Source organism: Calypte anna, chromosome 1 (assembly GCF_003957555.1).
Source record: "Calypte anna isolate BGI_N300 chromosome 1, bCalAnn1_v1.p, whole genome shotgun sequence".
In the NCBI taxonomy this organism is placed as follows: Eukaryota; Metazoa; Chordata; class Aves; order Apodiformes; family Trochilidae; genus Calypte; species Calypte anna.
The window spans coordinates 99,770,363-99,791,762 of NC_044244.1; the positions used below are offsets into that span (position 1 = coordinate 99,770,363).

General features: G+C 39.1%; 1 protein-coding gene across 5 annotated transcripts in view; it reads right to left on the reverse strand.

Annotated features, from left to right (window-relative positions):
* Positions 1-21,400, reverse strand: part of NRIP1 (nuclear receptor interacting protein 1) — a 76,572-nt gene that overhangs the window by 36,860 nt on the left and 18,312 nt on the right. The window lies entirely within an intron of this gene.

Consider the following 21,400-nt stretch of genomic DNA (forward strand, 5'->3'; position numbering starts at 1 on the left):
ACTTAAAACCCATCCTTTTCCCAACTGGTGTTAGCAGGGGCACACCCAGGGACATCCCCGGTCTGGGCAGGCTGTCTCTCAGGCTGTGGGACCCCCGGAGAGGGATGCTCGGTGCCTCACGGCCCCGGCCCCTCCATAAGCACTGTGGGTGAAGATGGGTTTTCTGACTGAAAGTGGCAGCACCTACCACGGTGTGTCGTGTGTTTTGGTGAGGCAGATAGGAGGAGGAGGGTCAGGGACACGCAGAGGGTTGCTTTGGCCAGCATCATAGGCGTTTTATGGGAAGAAATTCAGAAGAGTCCACTCCGCATCTTAACCTCTTACTTCCTTCTCAGTGATCCTGAGCCATGAAGGAAGTAGGGGAGAGGATATAAATACACAACAGGCCTACCAAGAGTGTGAGAGCATGACTGTGAGCAGTGGAGAAACAAAAGTAAATAAATTAATGGCTCAGCCTGACTGTTCAGATCTGACAAGTCACACAGGGGCTTTCTGAAAACTTGAGTCAGTGCACAGAGATAACCTCTAGGAAAGGCCCTAGGAACACGTGGTCACTCAATGAAACCACAAGTTTACCCAATGGATGTGGCAGTGTTATTAGAATGTGACTATCGACACATCAAAGGGATGGAAGTTTTACTAAGAAGCCAATTGTTTTCTCCCAAGTAGGAACAGCCTTCTATATGGTTAGTTAGAAAGTAATATGGATACCCATATCTGAAGGCAGAGAAAAAACATCCCCACTACCTCCTCCACTGTTTTGGTGATGGTGTTATCCATCAGATTAAAATACCAAATTTCTGCAGGAAGAAATAAATGCAAATGGGTTAAAACAATGTCAGCATAACAGAAAGGAGACAGCATCTCACTTCAGAACCATCTTTTACTATTTCTAGGATATCTGCCAGGGAAAACCTGGACAAGATGCACAAGAAGCAGCTTCTACCAGCAGAGGGTGTTGTGATTCTTCCTGGTTGAGTACTGAGGGCTTCAGCTAGTCTGGGTTTGTGCAGTCATTTTTTAAGTACTGAAGTCTACCACACAGGAACAAAACATGTTCAAATTTACCGAAGGAGGACACAGCTTTGGCAGTTATGCCACAATTGCTATAGCACTGCCCTCCACCTGGCACTAAAATAGATTGACTCCATCACTCCTAAGAACCAGCAGGTCTCACAAAATACCTTCCTTGTTAGAAGGCTTTGACAATTTTAAGTGTTTTGAGCAATACCGGTGACAGTGCCTTCTCTATCAGCAGATGAGGAAATCGCGCCATATGGATGCTTTTCCAAAGATCTACCAAGGTTTCCAAGGCATTTGTTATGCTTGGACAGAGGGCCACGGCATTCCCCCAGTGCCTAGACATCAGAACAACCCCTGTGATTCCTCATAGCAGTCTCAAGGATTGCTCTGCCAAGCAACCAGCTGTAGGGAAGCAGGAGGCTGGAAGTGGGTACAACCCCACCAGCCTTTACCACTGCTTTAGCAGGTCTACACATGTGGATCATGGATCTTTCTGAACAAATGTGTCTTTTTTGTAGCTTTGAATGACAGGGTGTCATACGGCCTGCCAATGGTGGTTTAGAAGTAAAACAACAAAAAAACCCACATAACAAAACCAACAAAAATTTGCTCACTTTTTTGGTGACCAAATCACAATTGCAAAATTATTGCTGCATTGGTTCCTAGACAGTATTTCCTACAAAATTTCCAGTTTACCCCAGAGTTACCAGGTAAAGGGATTATGAGACACCAGTTTAAGTAGTACACATTACATGTGAGCCCAGCAGAAAATACCAAGAAGTATTTTTATACTTTTGCAGCTGACTACGCAACATCCCTGGTTTCCCAAGTTTCTCCAAAATGTAACAAGACAAAAACATACTGTGGGTTTTCCAAGCATCAAGTGTTGTGAAAACACCAAAACAAAAGCAAAGAACTCTTGTTGCAATGTTCCAGCTGAGCAGGGCGATTTAAAGACGCAACAAAAGCTTTCAAGCCAGGTAGCAGTTGCTGCCAAGTATGGGACACATCGTGTGGCGCTGCCAAAAGCAGAAGCCAAATCCCAAAAACACAAATTAGCAGCTTTCTTCCAGGGCCACAACAGCCCAGAAAAAACTATCCAAGCCAGGCTGTCCTAAGAACATCAGACAGAAGCAGCAAATGTGGTAACCCAGTATCTAGCCACGATTCAAACCCAATGGCATGTCCATACACTCAAACCCACCGGTGACACTGGGTCATACGCACTGTGACACTGTAACATCTCTGAGGTCAGTCAGTCCTTCATTCCTGACCATTTGATAAAAATGGTCTTTGTGGCTACAATTTCTCCTGGCTGACAAGTGCACAGCAGCAGGTTGTTCTCTATGTACTTGGCTACCCACACAGGCTTGGTCACACAAGCACATCCAAGGTCTATAATGGATGGGATGACCATTTTACAACCCATCCAAGTACAGGATGTCCATGCAAGCTTAATCTTGCCATTTTCTAACTGCTGATTCTAACTATACAAATTATAATATTCTTCAAGCATAAGGCACTTGTTTCATATGCAATATACCTCTGCACAGAAAACAAACAAACAAACAAAAGAATACAGATAGCAGATTTCAATATAATGTAGTCTCTTCCCACCCAGACCCCATTACTAAATAAAACCATACCTGCTAAAGCAAAGATGCTGTTGACAAAAACACTCTACTGGGAACAAACACAAATGCTCCCAATGGTACCAGTATTAACAAGGAACAGTTGAAAAATTGTCCTGAGATCATGTCATCCAGTGATGCTGACCTAACTTCCCAGCACTATCCAAAGCAGCCCTTGGTGTAGCACCAAATGTGAGAATGACAATTTAAAAAAAACAATGACAATTTTTTAAGTACAAGTTAGGTAAGGGGGGGAGGCAGAGCTGCTAATTTTAAGTAACGTGACTAAAGCGAAAATCTGATAAATTGCTCTTTGCAATGTTAATATACTAATATATTAGGAGGTCTAATTTAGTAAAAATAAGCGTGTTTTCCTGAAGAAGGATAGCAAGCTAAGTACTGAAACAACAGCTAAAACATTAGCACAGGTAAATCATAGAATGGTTATGAAGATAAACATCTGAAAAATCAAAATTAATACTACCACAAAATGTTCAGTACAAATGCTTAATTTCTACCCATTCAAACTTAAGTCACAGAAACTAGATATAGAGAAGCAAAGGTGGAGAAGCCTTATTATTAGCATATTGGTTTCAAGTATATTTGATATATACTAGTATTCTTATACTAGTATGCAATACACCACCGTAGTACATAAGAAATTAACAGTATAACTACTGTCTAAGAGTAATAGTTAAGCACAAAGAAGTACTGAATAATAAAAATTAAAGTGATAAAATACAGTAATTCTTTCCATATCATCAGAAGGGGAAAAAGAAGTCAACAGATCATCAGCATTAATACAGGAAATAAGCTTTTTCTATTGGTATCTCAATTAACACCTAGGTATCTTCCCCAACTTGCTAGTAAAACCAGATGTTTAATTTCAGCCTCCCAACAACTCTCAAGTACTCACAGCAATATTCTTTTGCAGATGTTTTGCCAAAAGCAGCAACCTCCAAACCTAGTGAACCTCTCCATAAAGCTCATCTCAAACAAGTGAGGCTGCCTACTGGTCTGGACAGAACTACTCATTTTGGGGGGTTCATTTCGTGCTTCAGACATCTCAGATACCCATCTAAGAACATCAGCGACGCTTCATATTATATCCACTCATGAACATGGTTTATTCTAGCACTTAACTTGTGTCCTTACCGGGAACTATGTAAGCATTCACAGAAGAATAAACACCATACCCATGTTTAAGACTGTGTTTTGCTGAATCAGGGCCCAGAACCTTAATGCAGGATTTTCTCATTGCTGTGCCAGTTTATTTTATTCAGTACAAGGCAACCAACAACCTTTGAGTTCTTCTGCTCAAGGTCATTTTTAACATTCACAAGCACAGCTTTTTGGCTCTCTGCAGAGCAGAGAATTTTTTTTTAAAGTGCATTTCAGAGCAAAGTGATGTCTGGAAACATCTTCAAATGATGAAAAACATCCTTTAAAGTTGCCTTAATCAGTTGTCTGTTGTTAATTCTATTTGGCTACCTTTATTATTGTAGGATCTAACTTCCTCTTCAGTCTCAGAAACCACCCATATCTGGAAGGCATAAACACGACGTAAAAATCAGTTTCAACTCCTGTAATCTCAAAGTCCAAGCTACACCTCCCACTCATACCCTTTGAAGGCATCCAGGATAGAATCAAGTCCTTGAGCTCCTTCCCCTGTCTGCTCTGCCAGACACAATTTTTTCTACATTTACACTTAAAAGGGGGATGGGGCAGGAAGCTACCCACATTCAACAATAATTTGCAGTATTAAAAAAAAAAAAAATCCACATGGCTGTTAATATTATGTCTTATAAAGATAAAGATTACTTATTCCCCAGTCCTTCTCTTTCATCACTGCAACCAACCTCCTCAGGCTTCTGTATCATTTCTTCCAAAAGCACTTATTTTACACTTTTGATTGTGCTGTATTAACTATTGTCAGCACCTGATTCCTAAGGAAATATCACAAACCTGGCGAAAAACCAACACTTCTGAAGTTTTTTGTTGGATTTCTTTTGTTTGTTTGCATTTTTTGTTTTTGTTAGTTTTGGTTTACTGGTTTTTTTAAACACATATATTGATCTTTGTATCATCACCAAAACATTACATTGCCAGTATTCACCTTCAGATACTCATTTGAATAGACTTCCATTATCTTTGGAAATCTCAAATATCATTACAAAGCAAGAAACAGCATACTGATTACAGAAAATATACTTAGTTATGGGAAGTGAAAAACTGGAAGTGCTTGGCAGGCAACCATCTTTTCTTTACATGCACTTTATTTCTACACGTGTGCATCTGCATTAGACATGCATACTTTATCCTGGTACCCCAGGCCATTTTGAGAAGAGAGTAAGAAGCTGAAAACCTGATAAATCCAACAGAAGAGTGAATTAGCTTGTACGATTCCAGCAACAATCACAGTTTGATACTGTTGCCACGTGGTAACATCAAAATAGCAGAAGCCAACAGCAGCCAGCAGTGATTTCTGGTTATTGAGCATATTTGGTTATCTTAGTGCCACCTGCATTTCCTTCCCCCAAGGAAGCAATTGGGATTTGTTCTACTCCTAGTCAAAACCAGTGCTTTAAACTTAGGTATGGTCTGAGTATTCAGAACCAGTAATCTTCTTAAGATTTTAAGTAAGAATAAGAATAAAAAACAAAAACAAAAAAAGGAAAGAACATTCTTAGGCAATTATCTTAAACTATTTTCTTTCCTTTCTGTGAAACAAAAAGAAACCAAGCCTCTCAATTATCTTTAGTAAGCACATTGCCTCTATAAAATGACCACACAACAGCTCCATATTCGTAATCATTGTTACATCTACATATCTTGCCAAACTACTGAATTAGGAAACTATGAAGCACACTCAAGTTTTCCTGGTGTTTTACAGAAGACGCATTAAGCTTGCATATATTGGACACCACAGAACTCCAAGCAATTCCAGTTGCTTGGTATGAAATGGTCCATTCAAGTTTGTCTAATTCTTAGTACTTTGTTAGTAGCACAACTATCCCAGCCACCACCCTAACGCTGACTGATTTTAAAAAATCTGAAATACAATGCTTTCACAAATTTTTCAAGTGCATCTAAAGATTCCAAAACATTTACAAGACCTCTGTAATTTTTCAATTATTTTCACTTATGGTTAGCTAACAATATGTCTGTATGCCAAACACTGACATAAACCACATTTTTCAAGAGGCATGACTCTACATAAAAACAGATATGCTAAATTAAAACATCATGAGAACAATTACTTTCAATCAAAAGCAAAATGCAACTTAACCATAGTTTTTTGCAGCTTTCCAGTCTTTTGTTAACATCACAACAATAGTCTGAGCAATTAGAAAAGTACATCACAACCATGATCATGAAAACCATGAATATTCTATTATTTCATCTTCACTGCTATTCAAGTAAACTCTTATTGAGTAATCACAAGTAAACAGAACATGCAACACTGGGAAAAAGCAAACTGAGTACTAATTTCAGAAATAAGGAGGTAGAATGTTCCAGTTACTACTCTGAATATAACTTCCATCCTTTATAAAATATTTGTGCATGTAAACATCAGATGCCATCCTACAGGTTGTTTTAGCCTTAGTGGTTAATGGATCAGCCATATTAGGGAGAGAATTGACACAAAACCCTAAACGTTTCCTCCGTGCAATATTTTGTCTATTATTTAACAAGCATCAAACAAAGCACCAAAGACCAAAGTACTGAAAATAAAAGAGAACACATTTGCTCATGAAAGCAAAATTAAGAGTACCCTCCTAAAAGCCTAAGACAACCAACACATCTAACAACCATACAGAGTGCGCCTACACAAATGGCTCCATGTTGTGGAATCCCAACAGTACCCAAAAGGATCTCCCATGCTCATGAAGCAGCCTTCTCCTCCAATCTATCACATTCAGCTTTGGAACACAAAGAACAGATGAGAAAGGCCTGTGGGAAGAACCTCATGGAAAATTTCCTTTCTTTAATTCTCTTCCAATGTATGAGGTTTTCCACAGCAGGAGCAATTTGGTTCTGGAATATTCATTCTCACTACCACCTGACATCAAGGTTCATTTCTCAGTGAAAGAGTCTCCAAAGGATAATTAAAAAGCCTGAACACTTGCAAGAAGCATGTAATAATGCAGAGAAGAACTACAGATTACTCCTGCCTTTAGCAATGGGAATAACTAGATAATAATGGAAAAAAATCCCTAAGATCTTCCAAAAGCCTTCTACTTAAAAAAAGAAAAAGAACCTGGTCTTTAAACATGACAGCCATCAACATTTGATGTATCTGTCTTTCAAGGTAAGCTGGGTCAGAAATTATTATAATTTCCCTCTCTCCCCCCTCTCTTTTGTAGTCCAAACCAGAATGCCCAAACTGCATTTTGCTGGCCAGATCCACCCTAACAATTTATCTGGTGAGCTGCCCATTCCTTGCTGTCCTCCCCAATGGTTAATTAGGTATGGGAAGGAAGCAGGCAAGGGCTAGAATTACCCTCACATCTGATTTCCCACTGCTGTGCTTTATAAGAACCTGCAGCCTCCATTCTATCAACAACAACAACAAAAAAAAAACTGGGCACAGACTATCACGCACTGGTGATGGTGTTCACAATAAATGTCACACAGAGCAAAACTCACATATGTTAACAGGTATGCATATCTTGTCAGTATGACTGAGCATTACCCATGTTTTAGCTACAACATGTAAATGCTCCATCCAGTGCAGTTATCCATGTGTATACAAACACAGTCATCTGTAGTCTAGAACCTATATAACAAATATTGCTCCCTGGAGAGGTTGGATACTAGTTCTCCAAATGAACAGGCTTCACAGCAATTTAGGCAACAAATGCCTTAAATTTAGGTGTGTATTTTCCTTTCAAAACAGGTACAGTTCACAGAGGCTCTCAGTGCTCACCAAGTAACATTTAACTCTAAGTTGAGAGTGACTGCTAGCTGCCACTACAACTCCATCAGGGCCTGCATACTAATGCTCTTGGACTGCTGCCATATTATCCATATATGTTTTATTATAGCTCATCTCCTTAATGTGCAAGACATTTATCTTTGATTCTTTCAAAATGAGAAAGAAAAAAAAACCTGATACTGTTGAACAGTTTTTAGCACAGTTCATACTATTTAAACTGGGTCACTGCAAGCTCTTCAAGCAGATGTTTCTTTGTCATCAGACATGAGTTATTTTTTGCCTTATTAACAAAATTCTCTGAAATGTAAGGCTAGAAATTCTAATAAGTATCAGGTAAGCTTCTAGCCAGTTTTTCCATTTATCAGCAGGAGGTTTCAAAATCAAATACAGAGAAAAATAATTTTGCCTACTGAATCATCCTCTCTATTTTATGGAATCTTACAAGAAACATGGATCAGTTAGTACAGAGACAAGTGACTGAATGTGAGGAGGAAAAAAATGTAATCACATGAATTAATATGCTGGCTTCAACACTGGTCAGTCATGGTGTGGGGGGACAACATGGATGGATGACAGGACCAATACAAATATTTCAGCATTACATCTATGAATTGAAGAGCAGATTAATGACCATGACTTATGGGGGGGGTATAAAAATATTAAGATTTTAAGTAGACAATGAAATCAAGAAATACAAATAAGAAAAAGCATCATTAAAAAAAAAGAAAAAAGAAAAAAAAAGCAACCAAAATGTATATTTAAATGAACTTAACTCAAAAACTTATCCCACATGGAAACAGGATTTACTAGTTTCACAATTGTAAACAACATGTAGAAATTTTTTTAATCCACTCATCAAGGAAACAACTATTTCTCAGTTGTTTGCTTTATTAAATTTATTTCCTGTTTCACTTTCAATATAAGCACTTTCTAAAGTCTTACTTTCTTACAGTCACTAACATGACACATAAGTGTCACACGATGTCATTTACCAACAGGGAAACACTTGGTTTATGTTTTCTTCCATACTCGGTTAAGCTCCTTTACCAAAGTAGTTAGGGATTCAGTTTCAAAGTAGCAGTCTGTATGGGCTCACTAAAAAGCACAGTACAAATCTTGACATGTATTTGAACTCTGATTTCTGGGTCTATCGCTGTATGGTAGAAGTGGGTGAGCTCATTTCCTCTATCAGCTGCAAAAAGCGTTTACACTCCTACCTACTCTCCAGTCCTGCTGGCTCCCCCTACGCTGTTGCTGACAGCAAGTATCTTTGACAAAACATTTCTATGATCTTTTTGAAAACAATTAAAAAGTTCTAACAAGTAAGGTTTACAACCTGCTGAACTTGACTATGTTCCCAAAAATGACTCTTCCCCTTTAGTAACACTGTATTACTGTGAATGTAAACAAAAACTGTGAATAGGCAGTGCTCTCCAGCACACTCAAAACATGAATAATTTAATTAAAATGTTCTTGGCAATGCAGAGCTTGATGTATATATGATGGCTTTATAGAGAGAAAGAGGCAGCAGTTTTTTAATTCTAATAGAGATGCTCTTTGGCAAAAGCCCTCCAGTTCTGTATAATGCTGTGAAAGAGCTGGGTAACACCAGAGGCTCCCCTAGGTAACACTGCTGCTTCCCTGAGAAGGAAAAGGGTTATTCCCTGGAGCAGGAAGCTATGTGGGAAGATGAAGCTACTTCCTGTAGAGCCAGGCAGCTAAGAGGCAAAACCTGAGGCAAAACCTGGTCCACACTTCCAGAGCAGCCATCAGCACAGCCAAGCACTCAGGTTACTCTCTACTCTCGTAACAGACAAAGAGAAGGGCAGTAAACAAACAGCAGAGTTCCAGTTTGACAAGGCTTACATAATTGCAAATCCTCCAATGAAACTCAGATTTTGCCATGCCAAACTTGGCTTTCCATCACTGATCTTTTTCTTTTCTTTAAAGAAAAGTTTCTGTAAAAACTTTTTCTGGAAGATGACAAGTGAGGAAATATGTTTTATATAATCCAGGCAAACAACATAAAAATTGTCAGTTCCATTTCTGAACTAAAGAAGGATATGGATGTCAACAAAAGACAAACTTCACCTTTAACCTCTTCATTACAACCTGAGACACTCATAATGAAGAGGTTAAAGGATCTTCTGTGGTGATTTAAGACATTTTCAAAGTTACATAAACCAACTGACTGAAAATCAAAATAATCACATAGGTCCTGCTCAGGTATTTAATATCAAGGGTACTGCAACAAACTACTAGAGGTGGTGACTGAACCAGAAAGTTTAAACGAGTTCAAGGAAGACCAAAATTAGTTTCCAAGTTAGCAATGGAGCAACAGCTTCAAAAACAGTCACTTCGCTTTTTTTCATGCAATGCAAGTCTTCATAGCACATGCCATCATTTCAGTGTACCTTTCACATGTTTAGGTTTGTACACCATTTGCCTCAATTAAAAGAATAGGTTGTACATCCATTTTATTAAAACATTACAACGATTAATCTCAAAAAAGAAAATCTTACACCATACCAACCAGGCAGCATTCATGCATAAATTGGATCAGCCTTCCACCCCCCCCCCAAAAAAAAAAAAAAAATTACATTTTAAGGGACTCGGGCCACCCCAGACCTCAGATATACCTGAAAGGTATCCTGAAAAGCATGCTCCTTGGTACTACAGCTGCCCCAAGCCAAAACCTGCACACCCAGTCAGGTCTGTCATCCTTCTTGCCTCATTTTCCTCCCTCCCTTTCCCCCGTTACACAAGGGGAATCATTACGCAGTCCAAGGCTGTGAGACTCTTTGCTTTCATCTTTGCCTGCAAGATGACCTGAATACAGACCTCGGGGGCTATGTTGAGTCTGGGCACTGTCAAAAATTTGTCCTGAACTCTCAAAAAATTGGATGCTGCTTGAATTATTTTCAAGACCCAATTCGAGAGTAGAAGTTTGAATATGCCTTGAAAGAGATGCAGAAAATATAAAAGGGAAGTAAACAGTTTTGTTGGGCCAAGGAGTAAAAAACAAAACAAAACAAAAACTACAAACCAACAAAAAAAACCCCAAATTTAAGAGAGTAAGGATTCAAAAAATAAGAAAACAAACAGAAAAACCCACACAGAATGCATATAATCCAAAAAAAAAAAAAAAAAAAAAGCAATAACAAAATGAAAAGCAGAGAGATTAGGAACTAAAAACGTAAATCAGATTTAATCCAAATACTTTCAGTCAGCCATGTTGCAACACAACTGTTGAATTATTTCCTACATTTCAACCAGCACGCACACACTCACCCAAACAGCTGTATCTTAATCCACATTAGTTGGGTTCTGCTATTCAGTTCTAGTTTATGTCCTTGTCTTTCCCAGCATTGAGAGATTTTAGTAGTAGTTGGTCATATGGCATGGCTCATCACCCTGTACACTTTTTCTGGACAAACAAGAGCCACCTCCTCCTTTTTGGACCTCTCCAATCTCCTCAATGGCAGCATCTTCAAACACTTCCAGGTCAGTGCCAAGAGTCACTCACAGCTCCAGTAAAAGAGCAATTCCTCAGTGGCTGAAGGTCAGATCACAGACATGAGGATGGGGAGAACGCACAGGGGGGCTGGCAGGAAAGCAGAAAAAACTTACAGGAAGAATAAGAGGGGGGGGGAAATGGTGTTTCGTAATATGAAGTGCCAATTAGAAAAGGAGAACTTTAGGCTTTAAAATACATTAGGTGAAGAATAAGCCTGTCTAGGTAATTAGCTAACTTTACTGGGTATGAAGCCAGCTTGCTAGTATTACTTGAGCTTTCTCCGCCCTCACCCTTCCCCCAATCACAGCTTCATTGTGAAAGAATTTAATTATTATTTTCATTACCAGATGCATACATTATAAAATGAGTCTGCAGGAAGACAATGAGCCCTTTAAGAAAACAGGTTTAATAATAAGAATGATCTGATTCTGTTTTTTCTTTTTTTGTAATAAAAATTAAGACACTCAACAAGGTTACATTTTAAAACTTACTTTAAAATCATTCAAAAGCCTTAACACTGAATTTGACACCTCCTCTCCTTTTCTTAAGAAAGGGTTAGTCCAGTGTCTTGAATTCTAATACATTTAATATCCAAACAAAAAAATCCAAATAGGTTTTTATAAACTTTTTGATCAAAAATTTCCTGAAAACTTTATTTAGAACACATTTAAAGATAACAGAATATTGAAGATTTTGTTGTTTTAAGGGAAGAAAACAGTTCCAGTGACATCAATTATACTGCATGCTTCAACAAAGAACATTGCAGCCACCATATAATAGGCCGGTATTCTAAAGAAACCAAAGGAAAAATTCAGAGGAAGAAAAATAAATGGAGTTTGCAAGTAAAGAAAAGATACTTGTATTTATTTGTTTAAGAGTTCTGCAGTGTAAACAAAAATCTCAAAGCCCTAAAATAATAAAAGCAGATTTGCATGGATATGGTAAAAGCAAGCGAAAGAATCTGCGTATTACTTGTAGTTCAAGCAAAAGATTAAAATTACTGACTTCTAGTAGTAACAAAACATGAGTTCTTTGTCTTTATGGGACCATATTTAATAATAGAGTGCAACACTCCAATTTCACCCTGAAACCAGCTTCAATAAATTATTTACTTTTCATGGCCTACGAAACACATGTTAGGTGATTTACAGGTAAGCATCAAGCCTGTCACCAGAACCTTCACTCTGCTCTCTGGTAACAAGGTCCCTGTGGAGCTCACCCTCTGACCACCTGTCACATCCAGGCACGCTCACTTCTAAATCCATCACTGCGAGAGAGGAGGGCAACTCACTGGGCTACTACTCTGAGGGCTCTGAAGGGGCTTCCTGCTCCAGAGAAAGGTGAACCATACATATCCCAGCTTCTTGTGACTGATGCTGCAGGGCCCAGCCTACAGCTGATGTCCACACACACTGACACAAGGGGAGCAGTCACAAGGGGTTTGCTTCTGCTGCCCGTGAAAAGATGGCACAGGGGCAATGCCCTCCAGCAAGAAGTCTTATCCCTACCTGAGCAGATCTCTGGAGGCCCCGGAAACCCAACTTCCATTTTGAAAAGGTGTTGAGTCTTAACTCAACTAGGATGGAGGGCATGTGGCACCTAGCCACAAGCCATAATAACAGAGCATCCTTGTCTTTCCATACAGAGATGCAGGTGCCAAGCCAAAATTCACTTGACCAAATAAAGATGTTTACAGTCTAGGTGCCTGTATCTGAACAGGTTGTGTTAGTCTCACATTACAGCCCATGGGAAGAACTAGGCTCTTCTATTGAACTCATCCTATAGCACACATCTAAAGGAGGTCAAGTGAATCACACCTCAGAAGTGTGTTCTTCCCTACAGGGTTCCTGTTTCTCTTTGCTGAGCATATATTGGGTCTTCACCCCCACCATCCACTCAAGAGGTAGGCAATGATAACACAGGTGGCAAATTCTAAACCATGTCCTTGCACCATCTTAATCCTGTCCATTTAAGAATCAGCAACAAAACACTGATCATTTATGTTCTCAGTTTCCTACTCCATACAATGGTTGCCTGCTAGTGGGCAAAACCAGTCCTTCACATAACTGCTTTTACTTGCATGACATCAATTAGTATGTTTATTAAAACATATTTTGGTTTGGCAGCTAGCACATATTCCTTCAGTACTTCTCCCCCTCAGATGTTGCAAGAATTGCCTCACTCCAGGTAGTAATTCTTCTCATTAGCATAGAAACATCCTCACTTCATTAGCACTCTTCAAAATACACTTATCAAAAGATCTTTCCTTTTAAGTGTGACCTATATATTTTATTCTAGTTTATTTCCTTTGTTTTCCATTTCTTAGTCTTTTTTCTGTTGTTGTACACTCTCCAAAATCTGCTGAAAGCAGTGAATCTTCATCTGACTTTGAATCAAGCCACCTGATCACATTTATCATCTATTTTTTCTTATAGAGTCCTCGTTTTTATGGGATAGTCAAGAACTATAGTAATCCATATTCTCAAGTTCAATGCCACTTCTGTTTTATTTCCTAACCAAGCAAGTAATCCCTTCAATTCGTTTCCTTTCTTCTCCTAAACCGTGTTCCCAAAGCTTTCCAGAAGCCAGACTTACTGAAAAAGGGTTAGCACATGGTGGTGGTTATATTTTATAATCCTGTCCAAAGCAGACACAGAAGCTGAACTCTCTCAGCTTGTAGGACCAAGCAGTCTCTCACCTGAGGAAAAAAAAAAAAAAAAAAAAAAAAAGAGCCACAATGTGGTCTGGCTACTCAAACTGAAGGTTAGGGCTTTACATCAAATTTATCTCCCTTCTTACGCCCTCATATCCTTCTATAACTGTAGTCATCTTGGTTGGCTATTGGGCATTTGCCAATAAATGCTCAGACATCTCACAGTAGTTGTAAGGGAAGAGTCTAAGCCAAAAGTATGACTGTATTTATATTCCAACTGTTCACTCCAGCTTTGGTGTGCAGTTGTCATGCAGCACTGCAGACAAAACTCTTCCTTCTCAAAATTATTTTTGCACCTGAACGTTTTTCTTCACTGAACTGACCAGCCTCATCAGAAATGGCATGGCTAGGGAAAAAAAGCATCAAACACCTTCTATGGAGTAAAAGCAGGCCCTATTACAGTCTATTCAGCTGTGAGGCTTGGGGAGGGTACTTTAAAGTTAAAGACCTTGGCGAGGGTTTTAATGGTTTGTCAGATCTCCTTTCCCAGCAGGAAGGAAGCTTTGTGTGCCTGGCAGCAAACTGCAGTCTTCCACAAAGCTGAAAGAAAACAGCACTTATGTAAATTTAACTTACCATACTTTCAAACTGGTCTGTGTGAGGAAATGTCTTTTGCTTTCATTTCATGCAAAATGTTCAATTAAATTTTCTCAGGAAAAATGGTCTTATATGTATATAATAGGCACGTATATAATTTTTTCTTTATATCATATTTCACTTGTCTTTTCATATGGCTGAAGTGGAAAATCTTAGTGTAGTGATTATAAACCCACACTAACCTGGCAGAGGAGAACAGGAGAAGCACTGAACAGTTCCTCCATCTCCATAGGCAAAGAAATAAGATAGGCCTGGCACTGAGCCCACTCAGCAAACTGACTCCACCAGACCAGGTTGGGAGCACATTCCACAGTCAAAAGTCCTTCTTGCAGAACTTCCTGCCAATGGCCACTTGACATTAAAAACTAGGATGATCTAGGTCAAGTATCCCAGTTGACATTAATTGCTATGTTGAATCAAAAAAGCAGGCAGCCTCTCAGCTGGAGCTCAAGTCATGTTAGGCTTAAATAAAGCAGTCAAGGCCAAAACCTTGAACTGCACCCAGAAGTCAAAAAGAAGCCAACGCAGCTGTTGAAGAACTGCCTGAGCATGTTCTTGCCACCCCATGCCCTCTCCTCAGCCAAGCAGCTGCCTACTTCTCAAACTGGAGCTTCATAGCACCCACGAAGTGCAGCCTGAAGAAAAGGTTAGCGTGCAGCCTCAGGTGGAGGTCACAGTGTCCCAGACTGTCACCATGACATGGAACCCCCCCTCAGTACCCTTTTCTGCGTCCTCATGCAGAAGGCCAGGAGACTGCTGCCTGCACGTTCCTCAGAATAGCAGCAGAACACTAAATGCTTATCTTAAAGGACAGACGAAACATTCCAGTCCTCAGTAAAGTAGTACCACCTGCCTCCCATACTTTAGCCCTACTTGCTCCTGCTATCTCTATATACTCTGAAGGCAAAGCATTTCCCACATCCAATTGGAAAGAAAAGATAACTTGGAAAAGCAAGTCATCTTTTTACGGACAGGAGCACAAGACCAGGTGACTCTCAGCTACCCAGAGAAGTCACTGAGTGCTTCAGGAAACAGAAAAAAATAAAAACAACCAACAAAAAAACCCAAACAAACACAGCAAAGACACAACAAAAAAACCCAAAAAAACACCAAACCCCACAAACAACAAATGTGCCTGCTTGTATTTTTACAGAACAGTGCTGTAATACAATAGCTCAAGTGACAGACCCTGAGCTAATATTTAGCATGCAACCAGCTACATGTAGACCCACACACAGCAGGAAACCCCAAAGTCTACAGCAAGTCCAACAATATTTGTTTGTTTTTTGAGTACAGGTGTGAAAATATACTTTTTGAAGTAGAAACAATATTTGAAAGAAGTAATTTATCAATTACTGACTATTTGGCAATTACAGTAGGTGCAGAATTGTGGACCACTGACAGCCCAGACCAATGATAACACACAGACCTCCCCCAAATACAAGTTTTTTAGCCAGTAAAGATATACAACAAAGAAAAAATTTTCTGAGTAACTTAGAATTTCACTTTTGGCTCGAAACTGTCTGTCAAGGTTGATTTTCTAAAAATTCATCCAGTGCCATTTAAAACCAAAACAAAAATCAATCTTTAAAACATAATGCCTTTAATTTTTTTCCCCCTGCTTTATACATTGCATACTGTTTCAGACACAAGTATGAAATTAAATATTCAAATAGGGCAACAATACAAAATTTACCCTAAAAGCACTTGCAATAAGTGGCTGGTCAGTCACTGGAACAAGTTCCCCAGGCAACCAAGGTTCCTCACAGAACTAAACCTGTCAGAGCTCAAGGAGTGTCTGAAGAATTCTCTTGGTGATACGGTTTAGTGCCAGGTAGCCCTGTGAGAAGCAGGGATTTAGACTCTATGAGCCTTATGGGTCCCTTCCAAGTCAAGATATTCCATGACTCCATACCCGTATTTGCAGTCAACAACACATCAGTAACCTATTAATACTTTTCAAAAGGCATTTTGATTTGCAAATACGCAGTTATGCCTTTTTTGCTCAATGAAAAAATAATTTTATTCATATAAGGACATTAATACTTTGTGATAAGTCTTCTACAGACTTCAGAGCAAAACTCTGAAACACTGCATATCACACAGGTATTACGTACACAAATTCCTAGAGCAGACGACAGCTGCACGGACTGAAGATTGATGACAGGAACCAAGAATACCAACCAGCAAATCCAGCTTCTGTGTTAAGGAAAAACCTCCCCAGAACTGTGTATCTCAGTGCCCTTTGCTCAATCCTTTTACATGTGGTAGCCAGCTACATCCCAGCAACCTATAGAGGAACAAGCTAAGGTTTCACTTGGATTCTACGCAGCCTAGAATTGTCTTTCTGCATCAACCAGACAACCCAAACACTACAACTACTCAGGGCCCCTTACGATGGAGAAAGAGGAAGGCAGAGAGGGCTTCCTCAATGCAGTGCATCCGTGCTAAACACAGACTGCAATACTGAAGCCGTAACATACACAACTCCATACCTCCCTTAGCAATACACTTCTTCCCAAGTGCCCATTCACTTGCAGATTTATTAGTTCAGTGCACTCTGATCCTAGAGCCCCTACACCCAATCCCTCTCTTACTGCTTTAAGTGATGCTTCTACACCATGCACACACAAAAAACAGCACTAGAGCATTTTAGGGATATTTATCTTATTTTGATTCAGGAGAAGTGTTGCAATGAGTTGTTAATATTATGTTAAGAGGTTAAAACCCAAAACACTTCTTTTTTATTCAGGAGAAGCTATAGTCTTTCAAAGCACTTTTCAATTAATGTGCTATCACCATTTCCACACAAATTTAACAAGTACAGAACTAACACCTACATAGAACACTGTTATCCAAAAAACAGAAAACTACTTGCTTTTGCCATACCTCCCAATGAATTTATTAAATAAATCAATGCATGTTAAAAAAAAGTTAGTTTTTCTAATGTTAGCCACAAAGCCTGTAAGGTAGTAAACAAAAGTATACTTCCATTTTGTCTACTTACTGTTCATTCAGCTTGGTTATTAGCTAAGAATGTTGTCACATTTCTGAGCAGGAACCTCTAATACTAATATTTTAATGTATACCTACAATTTCTCCCTACAGTATCATTTTGATGAACTTTGACTTCATAAGTTTGCTCTACTTTTTTAATTTCATAGGCAAACTTGAAAATAATTTAAGGACTCTTCACCTGCCATTATAGAATTTACTGGCAATCAGTAGTCTTCATAAATTCAATTTATTATTTCTTTGTTGGTAGAATTTGTTTAATTAAATAATGCATTCAGAAGTTACTGTGGTAATATATATCTTTTTGTATAATCCTAGGCTAGAATAGTCACTTATTAACCATAGTACATAACTACATTTTACGATGAAAGAATACAACATGTATGAGTCAGACTTCTGATTTAATAAGATTTCCTTTAACAAAACTCCAGCAGAATATTTCATAAGCCTGACTCAAACACATCCCCTACTTAAATACCTGGTTACATTATTTCTTGACTTTGGAGAAGTACTAAAAATTAATAAAATTGGAGGAGGACAAAATAAAGAGGGGGGGGAAAAATGCAGAAAGTTTCCATCATTAATTCAGTCTCTTGGAAGTCTTTTCTTCTTCAGAGAATCACCATACATAACTCCTGTTTTGTTTATCCATCCCTTGCTGCTGCTCTTGATCATCTGCCCATACACTCATCTATTGATGCAGGAGGGGTGGGGGGAAAGTGGAGAGAATGAAGGAGGCAGTGATAAAACAAAATAACTAAGAAAAATCATCACTTCCAGTCCCCCACTTTTTGCTTTTGCATAAGTTCTGACACAAACCTTTCCCTAGATATTTCACCCTCCCCTTGACCCTCTGACAACACTAGCCTCTTTTTTGATCCTGTAGTAAGATGGCTCAGGTAATGAAGACAGGAAACACATTTATATATTTTAAGAGGACAAATAATTGCACTTCTTTAAACTGCTTCGAACAAGCTAATAGCCCGGTTTATTCCTATACCAGTGAAGTAGCAGGACTAATGGGCCTCAGATAGGACTTCCCTCTCAGTGAAACCAAGCTGTAATATCAATCTGTGTACTTGGATAGATAAGGATTCACTCTTGCTACACTCTTGTATTTCCATATCTAAACAAGTCAATATTCCCACATCTTCCTCCACATATACCACGGCACCCTTCCGTGCAAGCAAAATCTCATATTATGGGACACTGGTTTAAAATTAGAATTGATTAGCAGAGGTTAGACAACACCACCCCCCTGATAACAACACTGAATCTCAACTGTATTGGAAAGATACACAGGTAAGAAAGTATTGGGCTCTATTTAAGAGGTCAAGTAAGAAATACTTAATTCTTATTAAAGCACACGTCCAGTTCTTGTTGCCTTGTATTCTCTACATTTAGCAAGAAGATAATTAAGGATATTATGCTATTTGTTTCTCAATGAAGACTACGTCTGGTAAAAGAGTTACCTGCTGTCTTACCTAGTCTAAGGTTTTGCCCCTCACTAATCCAACAGGCTGGTCTGATACAATGCACTGCTAGGAGGGTACTGACATTCTCACTAGTTTTATGCAGCATCTTTTCATGTATTCTATGCAACTAGAACCAGCTGTTTTGTCAGTGGTGGACTCAAATTCTACCCAGAAATGCTGGCATAATCCCGCAGTGCTCTGGGATAGGGTATACCCTTGCCACAGGCTTCCTTCTGGATACTCAGGCTAACTTCAGTCCCCATGTTTTAGTCCCACACCTGTTTAGTAGTCCAACTCTACCTGTTTAATAGTCCTATTCTCTGTCATAGCATGTGCATTTGGTTTTCCGTTCCAGAAAGACCAGCATGCCACTTCCAGCTACAATTTGTGCTCCTGTATTACAAAACCATAACTAGTATATGAAACAAAAAACACAGTCAAACTTAGGGAAATCACTTTTTTATTGGATATAATCTGCTTTTCCTTCCATCAAAAGGAAACTAGAATAACCAAATCTCCAACTCACAGGAGATACTACAATTGCATCCATTTTCATGCTGACCTCCCCCCGGAATGAGTGCCTGGTATGGTTAAGGGACTGACTGTACTCTCTGGCAAAAGCACTTTTACAGTATTGTAGCCATTAAAAGGAGCAAATAAAATAAATTTTAAATAAATTTTAGCATATTAAAGAAAAAAGTGTTAACTGCTGGGTCGCAATTCTGCCTTTATCTCTTTTATAAGAGTTCACTTTCTGCAGGCAGTTGGGCTATTTCCCCAAAATTTGTGTGTGCTCTTATTCACTTTAATCTGATCTTTTCTCACACTCATTATTGAAGCTTACAAGAAGAGCAGGAAGTAGTGAAAACACACCAAGACAGTTTTCTCTTGTAATAAGAATAAACATTTAAGTATTATGAATATGCAATTTGGCATGTGAAAAGAAATTAATACAGCCATCCCTTTAAAAAAAAGCCTCTTCTAGGACCAAAATCTTTTATGTTCTCTTTCTAACAGGTATATGTTCACATGCTTTAATCTATTTTTAGACTGTCCTTCCAAGATTAATTTTTAAACTCATGTCTGAACACTTTTTCCCCTCTCCCTGCCCAGATATCCTGGTTAAGCCTGTCTGTCCCACTACTGGGAACAGCAAGGACATAGAAGTCAGCCTGTCCCAGGTGTGCATCCCACCCTTTTCCCACTAAGAGAAAAAAAACAAACCAGTGAAGGAGGCACCCATATACACAGGAAAAGGGCACAGGATTTACAGGCCAAGACCTGTAAATTCCTACAGCATGCATGCTATTACGTGTCACAGTAGGTGACATAAAGCTAATTAAATGCTGCAAAATTAAAAGAAGAAAACTAGCACTATTTCCCAAACTTTATGGAAAATGCAATAGGTAAGTATATCTGCCTCCATTCAACAGGTAACTAGCCCAGGATTAGGTTTGACAGTATCTCTGTAGCAGAATAAACCCAGCACAGAATATAGTATAAATATATAACTAAGCCTTCTTGCAGTTTTCTTTTTACTGGATTTCACTTAACTTGTGACTTTAGCTATGCCTGATACTGTTAACAAATGTAACACTTTTAACCAAAGTCTGTATATATGCTTTTACTTAAAAGGGTCTTGCTCCAGAAAGCCTGTATACAACACACATACCTCTTGAAAGGAAAGAGCCTATAAGGAAGAAGTTGCTTAGACCAAGCCAGCTCTTCCTATTCCACTTGCAAACAGCTGGGAAAAAACCAAAAACAACCCACAACCAAAACCTTGTAATAGGAATTAAAAGGGGTAGGGACTATTTAACATCAGCCAACAACTGAGCAATACCCACAGACCAAAACTCAAGCAGCCACTGATGGATATTAAAGCCCCTTCCCAGAGCTGGTAGGCACAGCATGGATTTGTCCCTTCATTTTTCTGCCTAGAACTAATGCATATGTTTGGTTACACATAACATTTTGCTAGTTTCCCACTTGTGAGAGAGTTCATACCTTATCTAGACTGGCTAAAAGGCTCAGAGCAGTTCCAGCACAATATATAATGCGTTTTATAAACATTCATTTTAAAGCCACTAATGCAATGATTACATCAACACAGTACCTAAAGAGTAGGGGGGAGGGAGGGTGTGTGCAGAACAGACACCGCAACATCCTATGTGATGACAGTAGCCCCTGCATCAAGGTAGAATATTCAAATTTGAACCTTAACCATACACCAACTTTCCCCTAGTGTCTCTCACAGATCAGCATCTTTGACCACTGGTCTCCAGTAGTCTGTAGTCCCAGGAAGCCATTCACTCCCAACACAAAATGGAGCTGACAGGGTGCATAAGCCACACAGTGCTCTTACCAGCTCCTCCTGTTTCTTGAGACTGTCTCTGGGTACTCAGAAGCCTTGCCCTTGCATACAGACCTGTCTCTAAAGCATGCTTCAGACAGCACCTCTCTACCACTGAGATCACTCTTGCCCTCCAC